This window comes from Babylonia areolata, chromosome 21 (assembly GCF_041734735.1).
Source record: "Babylonia areolata isolate BAREFJ2019XMU chromosome 21, ASM4173473v1, whole genome shotgun sequence".
NCBI classification, from domain to species: Eukaryota; Metazoa; Mollusca; class Gastropoda; order Neogastropoda; family Buccinidae; genus Babylonia; species Babylonia areolata.
The window spans coordinates 51124675-51135369 of record NC_134896.1 but is presented as its reverse complement, the minus strand read 5'-3'; positions in this window follow the sequence as shown (position 1 = coordinate 51135369).

Sequence of the window (10695 nt, the reverse complement as noted above, 5' to 3'; positions counted from 1 at the left end):
ACGTGACACTCCCGCTAACAACAACAACAACAACAACTACAACTACTACAACAACTACAACTACTACAACTACTACAAACAAAGAAACAAAAGACAGCGCATTAATTTTATAAACTAATCACATTTCATGGCGTGTGTGAACGATCGTCACCACTTTTCTTTCTTTCTTTCTTTCTTTATCTATTTCTTTACCTTTATGAACGTGGACACACAATTCAGCAGGTGACTTGAAGGTAAATTCCACGATGCTGCAAGCACAACTTGTTGCGCAACTTTCACCACTCTCAAAGCTTGCGACGACGGGTGTCACGGTATCTAAAAAAAAACACGAAGAATAATCCTGTTTTTTTGTTGTTGTTTTTTTCTTCTTCTTCTGCTTTCTCTCCTCTTGTCTTCTTTTCTTTAATAATCCCCCTATCCATAAAATAAGCCACTGCTGCGAGTCGCGAAATGACGAAGGTGGGGTAAAAACAACAACAACAACAACAACAACAAAACCCAGCACAGGAACGTTGTCGCTTAGTGGCAGAAAAAAAAAAGGAAAAAAAAAATAAAAAAAAATCTGGCCTCGCCCAAATCGTTCCAGTAACTTCCTCGAGCTTCACAACAAAAAACGCTTCTTGTCACACACAGCCACTATTACTACTACTACTACTACTACTACTGTTGCTGCTTCTACTGCAGCTCACCTCCACACACATTGGAAAGCGAATCGCTCGCGGAGAGAAAAGCAATGCGCCACGGCATAGCGGGTGCTACGCTGTTGAGAGTTTAGCAAGCTTTTGCTATAGCAAGCTCGGCTGCTAGCTGGCCTTGTCGTCATCAGCACGTGGAACCCGTCGTGGACGTTTTCACGACACACACTCACACACACACACACACACACACACACACACACACAAGCTTTGTCGACCAGGTTGTGTCTCGTGTCGTCGTCGGCGACACTGGTTGCGATCAATCAGTCAGCCTGTTGTTAACCCCCCACCCCCCACCCCCACCCCCCGGCCCCCCACCTCCCTCCACCCACCCACCCACCCACCCCCCGGAGCGATAGTTGATTATCACTAGGATGACGGGTGTGGGTAATGACTCGAATGACACTGATGACGGTTTGATGCATACATACATACATACATACATACAGTAGTGATGGTGTTGGTGGTTGTTCCTGGCAAGAGTCGTTCATACGTGTTTGGTCGGTCATAGGCGGTACTTACTGGTCCGTATGTCTGTGACTACGGAAGTGGTTTCGTTCACCCAAGCACTAGCTTGGCCCGCAAATTAAAAAAAAAAAGACAAAAAAAGACAGGAATGTTGTTTATTTTGTTGCTGTTGTTGTTGTTGTTGTTGTTGCTGTAGTTGTTGTTAAACGTTTCGTCTCCGTTGCATAATTATGTGGAAACTGATGCATATAATTGACAGACATACTGCTGGTATCGACGGTAAAGTACCATACATGCCCTCTCCTGATTTGATTTGTGTGTTTCTTGTTTAGCGAGAGTTGTCGGCTCATTCATTAGTGTGTGTGTGTGTGTGTGTGTGTGTGTGTGTGTGCGAGTGTGAGTGTGCGCGCGCATGTATGTGTGTATCTTTAAAAAAAAAGAGTGTTTTTAAGGAATGGGTTTAAAAAAATTTTTTTTTTTTTTTTTTTAATCTAAGCATTGTTTACTTGATGTTTTTTTTATTGTTTGGTGGATCATGCTTTTTTTCTTTCTTTTTTTATTCATTCTGTGAACGCATTGAATTGAGCTGTTGTAATGTTTTATGCTATGTTTATGTATGTCTCGATGATGTAAGTAAGGCGCTTTGAGCAGCATTAGTACTGGATATCGCGCCATGGATAAGTTATGAATTATTATTATTATTATTATTATCATTATTATTATTATTATTATTATTATTAATCCTCAAAAGTGAAGACACTTAACAAACCATTAGTCTTTGTTCCATCTTAATATCAAACGATCTCTAATTTTTTTTTTTTTTTTTTTTTTTTAATTTTTGTATGAGAGCAGGTTGTGTTACAGTTAGTGGAACTCAATGCACGTACGTTGGTCTCTTGCCCTACAGCAAGACTTGGTGGAAGAGAGAGTATTGCAAATACCCATAATTTGTATAAGCCATTGCACAATAGTGCAGAAATTATAAGTTTATGTCGTTACACTTTAAAAAAAAAAAAATTTCAGTTATATGCAGTTTTGTTGTTTGTTGTTGTTTTCAAGTACTATTCTATTCTTTCAGCTGATTTTCGAACCCTCTTCATTCAGGCTTTCTCCAATAGACTGAGAACGTTGGCGGTCTTGCAGGGAGAATGATATTTATTACTATCATAATTATACGCACAATCATCCTGACAAATCGTGTCGCTGTATAAAATGTCTCCTGTTCAGAGCGTTGTTCCCAGTTAACTGAACACCACGCGTGTGCACCCCCACCACACCCCCCCCCTTTTACCCACACCCACACAGTCTCTCTCTCTTTCGCTCACACACACACACACACACACACACACACACACACACACACACATGAAATCAGAAATCTATGCATTCACTCACAACACTTTGAGTCACTGACACTGATGAATTGAGATAACGAAGGGCGCAATAGCCGAATGGTTAAAGCGTTGGACTGTCAATCTGAGGGTCCCGGGTTCGAATCTCGGTGACGGCGCCTTTGTGGATAAAGGTTGGAGATTTTTTTCCGATCTCCCACGTCAACATATGAGCAGACCTTCTAAGTGCTTAAACCCCGTTCGTGTGTATACGGCAAGCAGAAGATCAAATACGCACGTTAAAGATCCTGTAATCCATGACAGCGTTCGGTGGGTTATGGAAACAAGAACATACCCAGCATGCACACCCCCGAAAGCGGAGTATGGCTGTCTACATGACGGGGTAAAAACAGTCATACACGTAAAAGCCCACTCGTGTACATACGAGTGAACGTGGGAGTTGCAGCCCACGAACGCAGAAGAAGAAGAAGAAGAAACTGAATGCATTTTCCTTGTCCTAATGCGGCATTCTACACAGTCACTCGTGACACCAAAGGGAGTGTGCAACACTTCTAAACGTCGTAAAACTGATCCCCTCAAAAAACATAATCGTCTGCTTTGTCTCACATGTTGTTTAACATGGGTTATGCACCTTTTTGTGTGGGAAAAAAAAAAAAAAAATCAAGAGATGGTCACTCTTCGCAAATCTGTGGAGTGATGGTCTAGAGGTAACGCGTCCGCCCAGGAAGCGAGAGAATCTGAGCGCGCTGGTTCGAATCACGGCTCAGCCGCCGATATCTTCCCCCCCCCCCCCCCCCCCCCAATCAAAAGCACAAACACACACACACACACAAACCAACACAGAAAGCTATTTATGATAACGTTCGTGTGGACTGTTTTGAAACAAAACTAGAAAAGAAAGAAAAAGAACTAAACGTATGTAACTGTCGAACGATATACAGATGTTGAGAGTTTCTTTACCATTCAAGCATAAAATAATAGAAAGGAATGTAAACACGAATCGATGAACGTTTGTGGAGTCCATGTTTTAAAAAAGAAAACACACACACACACACAAACAAACAAAAAAAACCAACCCCAAAACAAACAAACAAAACGGAAATAAATGGCTGTCCAGCCAAACAAAATATTTCTTTGTTGCTTCCCCTTACACGACCGCAGAGAGCTTTTGAAGGTCACATAAAATTTTTTTTTTTTTAAATATATATATATATATATATATACATTTGAGAGGTGTTAGCCTATTTTCCGAACAACTTCTAGTCATCTGTTTATGAGTCGCCATAATCCACTCACAATAAATAATTATGTTATTATTACAATGTCGACAGAACGTGTTTTTTTTGTTTGTTTCTTTTCTTTTTCTTCTTTCGCTTAGATTTTGAAGACGTACTGTACTTTAACAACGATGACAATGGTTGAATCACACTGTCAAGGACTTTCAAAGAAATGGGGATAGCTTTGATCAGAGTAGAGTGATGGCCTAGAGGTAACGCGTCCGCCTAGGAAGCGAGAGAGAATCTGAGCGCGCTGGTTCGAATCACGGCTCAGCCGCCGATATTTTCTCCCCCTCCACAAGACCTTGAGTGGTGGTCTGGACGCTAGTCATTCAGATGAGACGATAAACCGAGGTCCCGTGTGCTAGCATGCACTAAGCGCACGTAAAAGAACCCACGGCAACAAAAGGGTTGTTCCTGGCAAAATTATGTAGAAAAACATGCTTCGATAGGAAAAACAAATAAAACTGCACGCAGGAAAAAATACAAAAAAGAATGCGTGGCGCTGTAGTATAGCGACGCGCTCTCCCTGGGGAGAGCAGCCCGAATCTCACACAGAGAAATCTGTTGTGATAAAAAGAAATACAAATACAAATACAGATAGACACGTCCATTAAAAAACGTATCACTCGTTTGTTGTTCCTTCAGTGAAGCAAACAGCATGGACAGAGGAGAGTCCAATTTACTATATGATGGTCTGGCCTTTTTTTTTCTGTTTTCTTGCAGGAAATGGCCGGTTTTGTCGTTTGTTTTCCCTAAGAGACTGTATTGTATTGTATTGTATTGTATTATATTGTATTGTATTACTCTTTTATCACAACAGATTTCTCTGTGTGAAATTCGGTCTGCTCTCCCCAGGGAGAGCGCGTCGCTACACTGAGAGCGCCACCCCCTTTTTTTTTCTGCCTTAAGTTGGTTTTTTTTTAGATTTGTTTTCCTATCGAAGTGTTTGTTGTTTTTTTTCCTACAGAATTTTGCCAGGGATAACCTTTTTGTTGGCCGTAGGTTCTTTTACGTGCGCTAAGCGCATATATGCTGCACACGGGACCTCGGTTTATTGCCTCATCCAATGACTAGCGCCCAGACCACCACTCTGCAAGGTCTAGTGGAGGGGGAGGAAATACTGCATGGTGACTGTGCCGGGATTCGAACCAGTGCGCTCAGATTCCCTCGCTTCATAGGCGGATGTATTATAATAATAATAATAATAATAATAATGGATACTTATATAGTACACTATCCAGAAATCTGCTCTAGGTGCTTTACAAAAACGCTTTTGTTAACATAAAACATTATATCTATGTTACATACACACACCAAAATGTGACTACACACGCACACACACACACTGCATACATACATTTTAACATACATGTGTATCTAACAGCTGTCCTAACACATACGCACACATAGGCAGGCACAAACCTACATAAACACACGCACACACAATACACATTCATATACATGTATGTAGTTATGTACACATACATATGTATACACACATAGTCAAGCACAGCTAACGCAAGGGAAGTGGACCTGCCACAATTGAACTTATTGCTGAGGGAAAAGGTGAGTTTTGAGACGAGATTTAACTCTCTCCATACGAACGGCGAAAGAATCGACGTTAACAGCGTTTCACCCCAATTACCATCATCAAAATATTGCAAGCGGAAGGCTCTTATACTGAAGACGTGAATGTTGACAAAGAATACCACAATTCTGACGACGGAAGCTAAAGGTTGGGTCATTCAGACAACCCAATGGACATCCGAGGGGTCTGTGTAGAGGAGAAGAAAGGACTGGCCGTACTGAGTGAGTTAAAAGATGCGAGGGAATCAGAATGACGGAGGTTATCATGAATTACCTCCAGACCATCACGCCACGGACGAACCAAGGTGTGGTTTGTGTGAGGGTTCTCTGTTTGAGTGGCTCGAGGGTAAATAACATTGAAACAGTGCATGTGATGTAATGGGGCCAGCCAAAAGAATGTAAATTCATGTAAACTGTTGACATTCAGAACTATGCCCGCAACCATTCAATGACAGCCGTCTCACAAATAAAGCAGGTTTGATATAGGGCAGTAAAATCACAGATTGACATAAGTTTTACATTTGGGCCAATAGCAAAGTGAGAGCTGTATTATCAATGGTTTCTCCAGTCAATGGGAAACCATTTACAGCTTAGTCTTTTGTGAAGGACTATGACTCTCAAACTAGGAGGCAAAATTGCACTGGCTCTTAGTGCTGCAGCCTTGTGGGCTGGTTGGCCTTTGGGAACCATCCCAACGCCGACTGTCCTAAAACCCTCTTGGCCGAGAGAGTGGGGATGTAACTTGGGCAAGACACTCTCCACTATAATCAAATTCTAGCCCAAATAGTCGGAACAGCAGTTGCCTCCTCTGCTGTTCTGATGGTCATAGTCGGACACGACTGACTATCATATATAGTGTTTCCAAAAAACATCAGGATTGAGATTTTTTTTTTTTTTTTTTTTAATGTTTTGTTGTTGTTGTTGTTTTGATAGGCTTGACGACAATTCTTCTTTTTCGAAATCATGATTTGATTATAATCTTGAGAAAGACTGACAATTTAGAGAGTGTATTTATAAATTCAAACAGCAATCTGGTTCAGTGGTTCGTATAGTATTTATAAATTCAAACAGCAATCTGGTTCAGAGGTTCATATAGTATTTATAAATTCAAACAGCAATCTGGTTCAGTGGTTCATATAGTATTTATAAATTCAAACAGCAATCTGCTTCAGTGGTTCGTATAGTATTTATAAATTCAAACAGCAATCTGGTTCAGTGGTTCTATAGTATTTATAAATTCAAACAGCAATCTGGTTCAGTGGTTCGTATAGTATTCATAAATTCAAACAGCAATCTGGTTCAGTGGTTCGTATAGTATTTATAAATTCAAACAGCAATCTGTTTCAGTGGTTCGAATAGTATTTATAAATTCAAACAGCAATCTGCTTCAGTGGTTCATATAGCATTTATAAATTCAAACAGCAATCTGGTTCAGAGGTTCATATAGTATTTATAAATTCAAACAGCAATCTGGTTCAGTGGTTCGTATAGTATTTATAAATTCAAACAGCAATCTGCTTCAGTGGTTCGTATAGTATTTATAAATTCAAACAGCAATCTGGTTCAGTGGTTCATATAGTATTTATAAATTCAAACAGCAATCTGGTTCAGTGGTTCGTGTATATACTGGCTCAGTTTCTGAGGAACAGTTGCTTTTGCTTTTGGAATCAGCCAGAGTAGATCGGTGCTCTACAGTAATTTGTTGGAAAAAAAAAAAAACTGATAGGATATAAGTGTCTTTAATAACTAAAACAATAATAATAATAATTACAATAATATGTAAATTTTATGCTTTTATATAAACTATATACAAAAAAATATAGTATTATCATTATTACTATTGTTTTATTACTATCATTATTAATTATCATCATAAATGTCAACACCCTAAGTGATGAAAACAAAACAAATCAACTCAATCATCACAAAACAGGAATAATCAGACCAAGTGGTTCATCAAATATTGACGATTTATTACTGCACCGCTTTTTAAAAACACACATACAGCTTAAAAAAAACAACAAAAAAAACACACACAAAAATCACCAAAAATTACATTATAGTACATTATAGTAGATCTGCTTATGTATACCTATCTATCTATCTATCTATCTATATCTCTCAGAATTCAATATAAATGTCAAATGTTCAAATTACTTTCGTTGCAACTGAGTTGTAAAATGAGTTCAAGACTTTCAAAACAAAATCAAAACCATCTACTTATGAAAGATTAATTCAAAATATTTCTGCTTCATAGCTGAACCGTCAGATTACATAAAAAAAAAATGCAGGACTAAAAATAAAGCTCGTATAGGAATGTTAACAATATAAATATTGCATATAAATGTTCATATACTGATATAGCAAATCAAATTTAACCCGTGTAATAGATTGCAACATATTTTTTGCAACATTTACAAATAAATAAATAAATAAATTTAAAAAAGAAAAGAAAAAAATTCTATCCTGATTTTCTTCTGATTATCCAAAGACCTGACTCAAGTTAAGACTTTCCTGATAATTATGATTGTATGAAAAATGTCATTGCCCACATGATTATTTCGTAATGTTTTCCATGACACTTTCCTCGTCTACAGCCCATTTGCAAGTAAAATGACCACGAAAAGAAACTCAAGTTGATGGATGAGTACAGGAACTGTAGAATGGATGAATGGGAGAAGAACAGATAAAAAAAAAAAAAAAAGGAAATAAAAAATAATTAACAAGAGAGGCAAGGCCTTCAAGACTCACTTTTGATACACTTTAAAAAAAAAATCCAAAGCGTTTTATGTATTGAGTATAATTTCAAAATGTAATGTTTAAGATGAGAAAGATCAGTTTACAGCAAATTAAGTCCCCTAGCATTAATTACAGAGTAATTTCCCTTTTTTACTATCTGCACCAAAACGTTTGCAAAATAATTAAAACTTCCATGCTTAGCAAAAGAAGTTCCTGTTTGAACAAAACAATGATAATAATGACTGCTCTTGTTGTTGGGTCAGAATATCAGATCAAAGTGCCAAGTTTAGAGAATACAAAAAATATAAATATAACAGTAAATGTAGTTTGCATATAATCAGGCTTCATTTTGTGTGTGTGTGTGTGTGTGTGTGTGTGTGTGCCCATCCCAGAGGTGCAATATTGTTTTAAACAAGATGACTGGAAAAAACTGAATTTTTCCTATTTTCATGCCTAATTTGGTGTCAACTGACAAAGTATTTGCAGAGAAAATGTCAATGTTAAAGTTTACCACGGACACACACACACAGACAACCGAACACTGGGTTAAAACATAGACTCACTTTGTTTACACAAGTGAGTCAAAAAGAACATCAACACAAACATACTGAACACACTGATTTCACACCAGCGACCACGGATCAAGGGAACTGGGAGACATTTCACAATATACATGCAAACATTTCGATGCGCACAGAATTTGCTTATGTTTTTTTTTTTTTTCAAGTAAGGCCTGAATGGTGAATAGACCAGAACACATGGAAAGGAAGACGTAATAGCCGGTAAATAATGATTTTGACCAGAAACTTCAGCATAATCATGGTATCACATTATAGAAGTGAACAATAAAAAAAAAAAAAAAAAAAAAAAACAAACCACCACCACCACAAACAAAACACACACACACAAAACCCCACTGCCAAATGAAAGCATTCCTTGAATATTTAATAACACAACATTCATCCATCACCATAAAAGCATACAGAAGAAGATGTGAATAAATGTGGTTTTTCTTGCAGTTGATTTCTTTTCTTTTTCTTTTTTTTTCTTCTTTAATTTGGCCATTGAAGAAAGTCACATGCAGAGCACATAAAAAAAAAAAAGAAAAAAAGAAAAGAAGAAAAAAAAAGAAAAAAGAATGAAAACATGTGCTCAGTGTACTTGTGCAACTAGGGCCATGATTTATTTATTTTTTTTTTTAATGAATAAAATAAAGGTACAAAATACTCAAAAGTAATAATAATAATAATAATAATAATAATAAGCAATGGAAAAGCAGTCTGCTTTTACATAAACGATATTTGTGTCATATCCCATTCATCATGCTTTGTGTGTTTATGCAAACAATAGTTTACAATCATCAAATGCCAGTCCAAAACAACACACTGATTAATTCATACTGTAATGAAATGTTATTTCTTTACATTTAAATAACATGAGGAAAAAAAAAAGCACCCCAAACTACCAAAGCAAATGGATAAGCCAAAAAAAAACGTAACAGTAAATGGACACTGAAAACAGTTACTGCCCCCCCACCCACAAACCCCATACTAAAAACATCCATGTATAGTTAAAAAAAAAAAAAAAAGAAAGAAAAAAGACTATAGATATTTTTTTTTTACATACAAACACCAAAATGTGACTACACACACACACACACACACATACACACAATGCATACATACATTTTAACATACATGTGTATCTAACAGCTACCCTAACACATACGCACACATAGGCAGGCACAAACCTACATAAACACACGCACACACAATACACATTCATATACATGCATGTAGTTATGTACACATACATATGTATACACACATAGTCAAGCACAGCTAACGCAAAGGAAGTGGACCTGCCACAATCGAAATTATTGCTGAGGGAAAAGGTGAGTTTTGAGACGAGATTTAAAAGATGCGAGGGAATCAGAATGACGGAGGTTATCAGGGAGCTTGTTCCACATCTTTGGCAATTGAAAAGAAAACAATCTGTGTCCATAGGTCTTCTGCATATTCTTCTACATATCGTGAAGTCTTTGTGCAGTGAACGTGCCTATGCGTTTATGTGCGTGTAAAAGTGTGCTCATGTTAGTGGAGCGGTGGTGGGTGAAAGCTCCTGACCAGGAAAATGAGTGTGCATAAGTTCGAGCCCCTGACTCTGGATAATGTGTGAACATGTGTCATGGACATAAAAAGACATCAGGCTGACTTGATCTAATAAAAAAAAAATAAAAAAAACAAGAGAGGCAAGGCCTTCAAGACTCACTTGTGATGGATTTTTAAAAATCAAAGCTTTTTATGTATTGAGTATAATTTCAAAATGTAATGTTTAAGATGAGAAAGATCAGTTTAAAGCAAATTAAGTCCCCTAGCATTCATTGCAGAGTAATTTCCCTTCTTTACTATCTGCACCAAAACGTTTGCAAAATAAATAAAACTTCCATGCTTAGCAAAAGAAGTTCCTGTTTGAACAAAAAAATTATCATAATGACTGCTCTTGTTGTTGGGTCAGAATATCAGATCAAAGTGCCAAGTTCAGAGAATACAAAAAAATATCAATATAACAGTA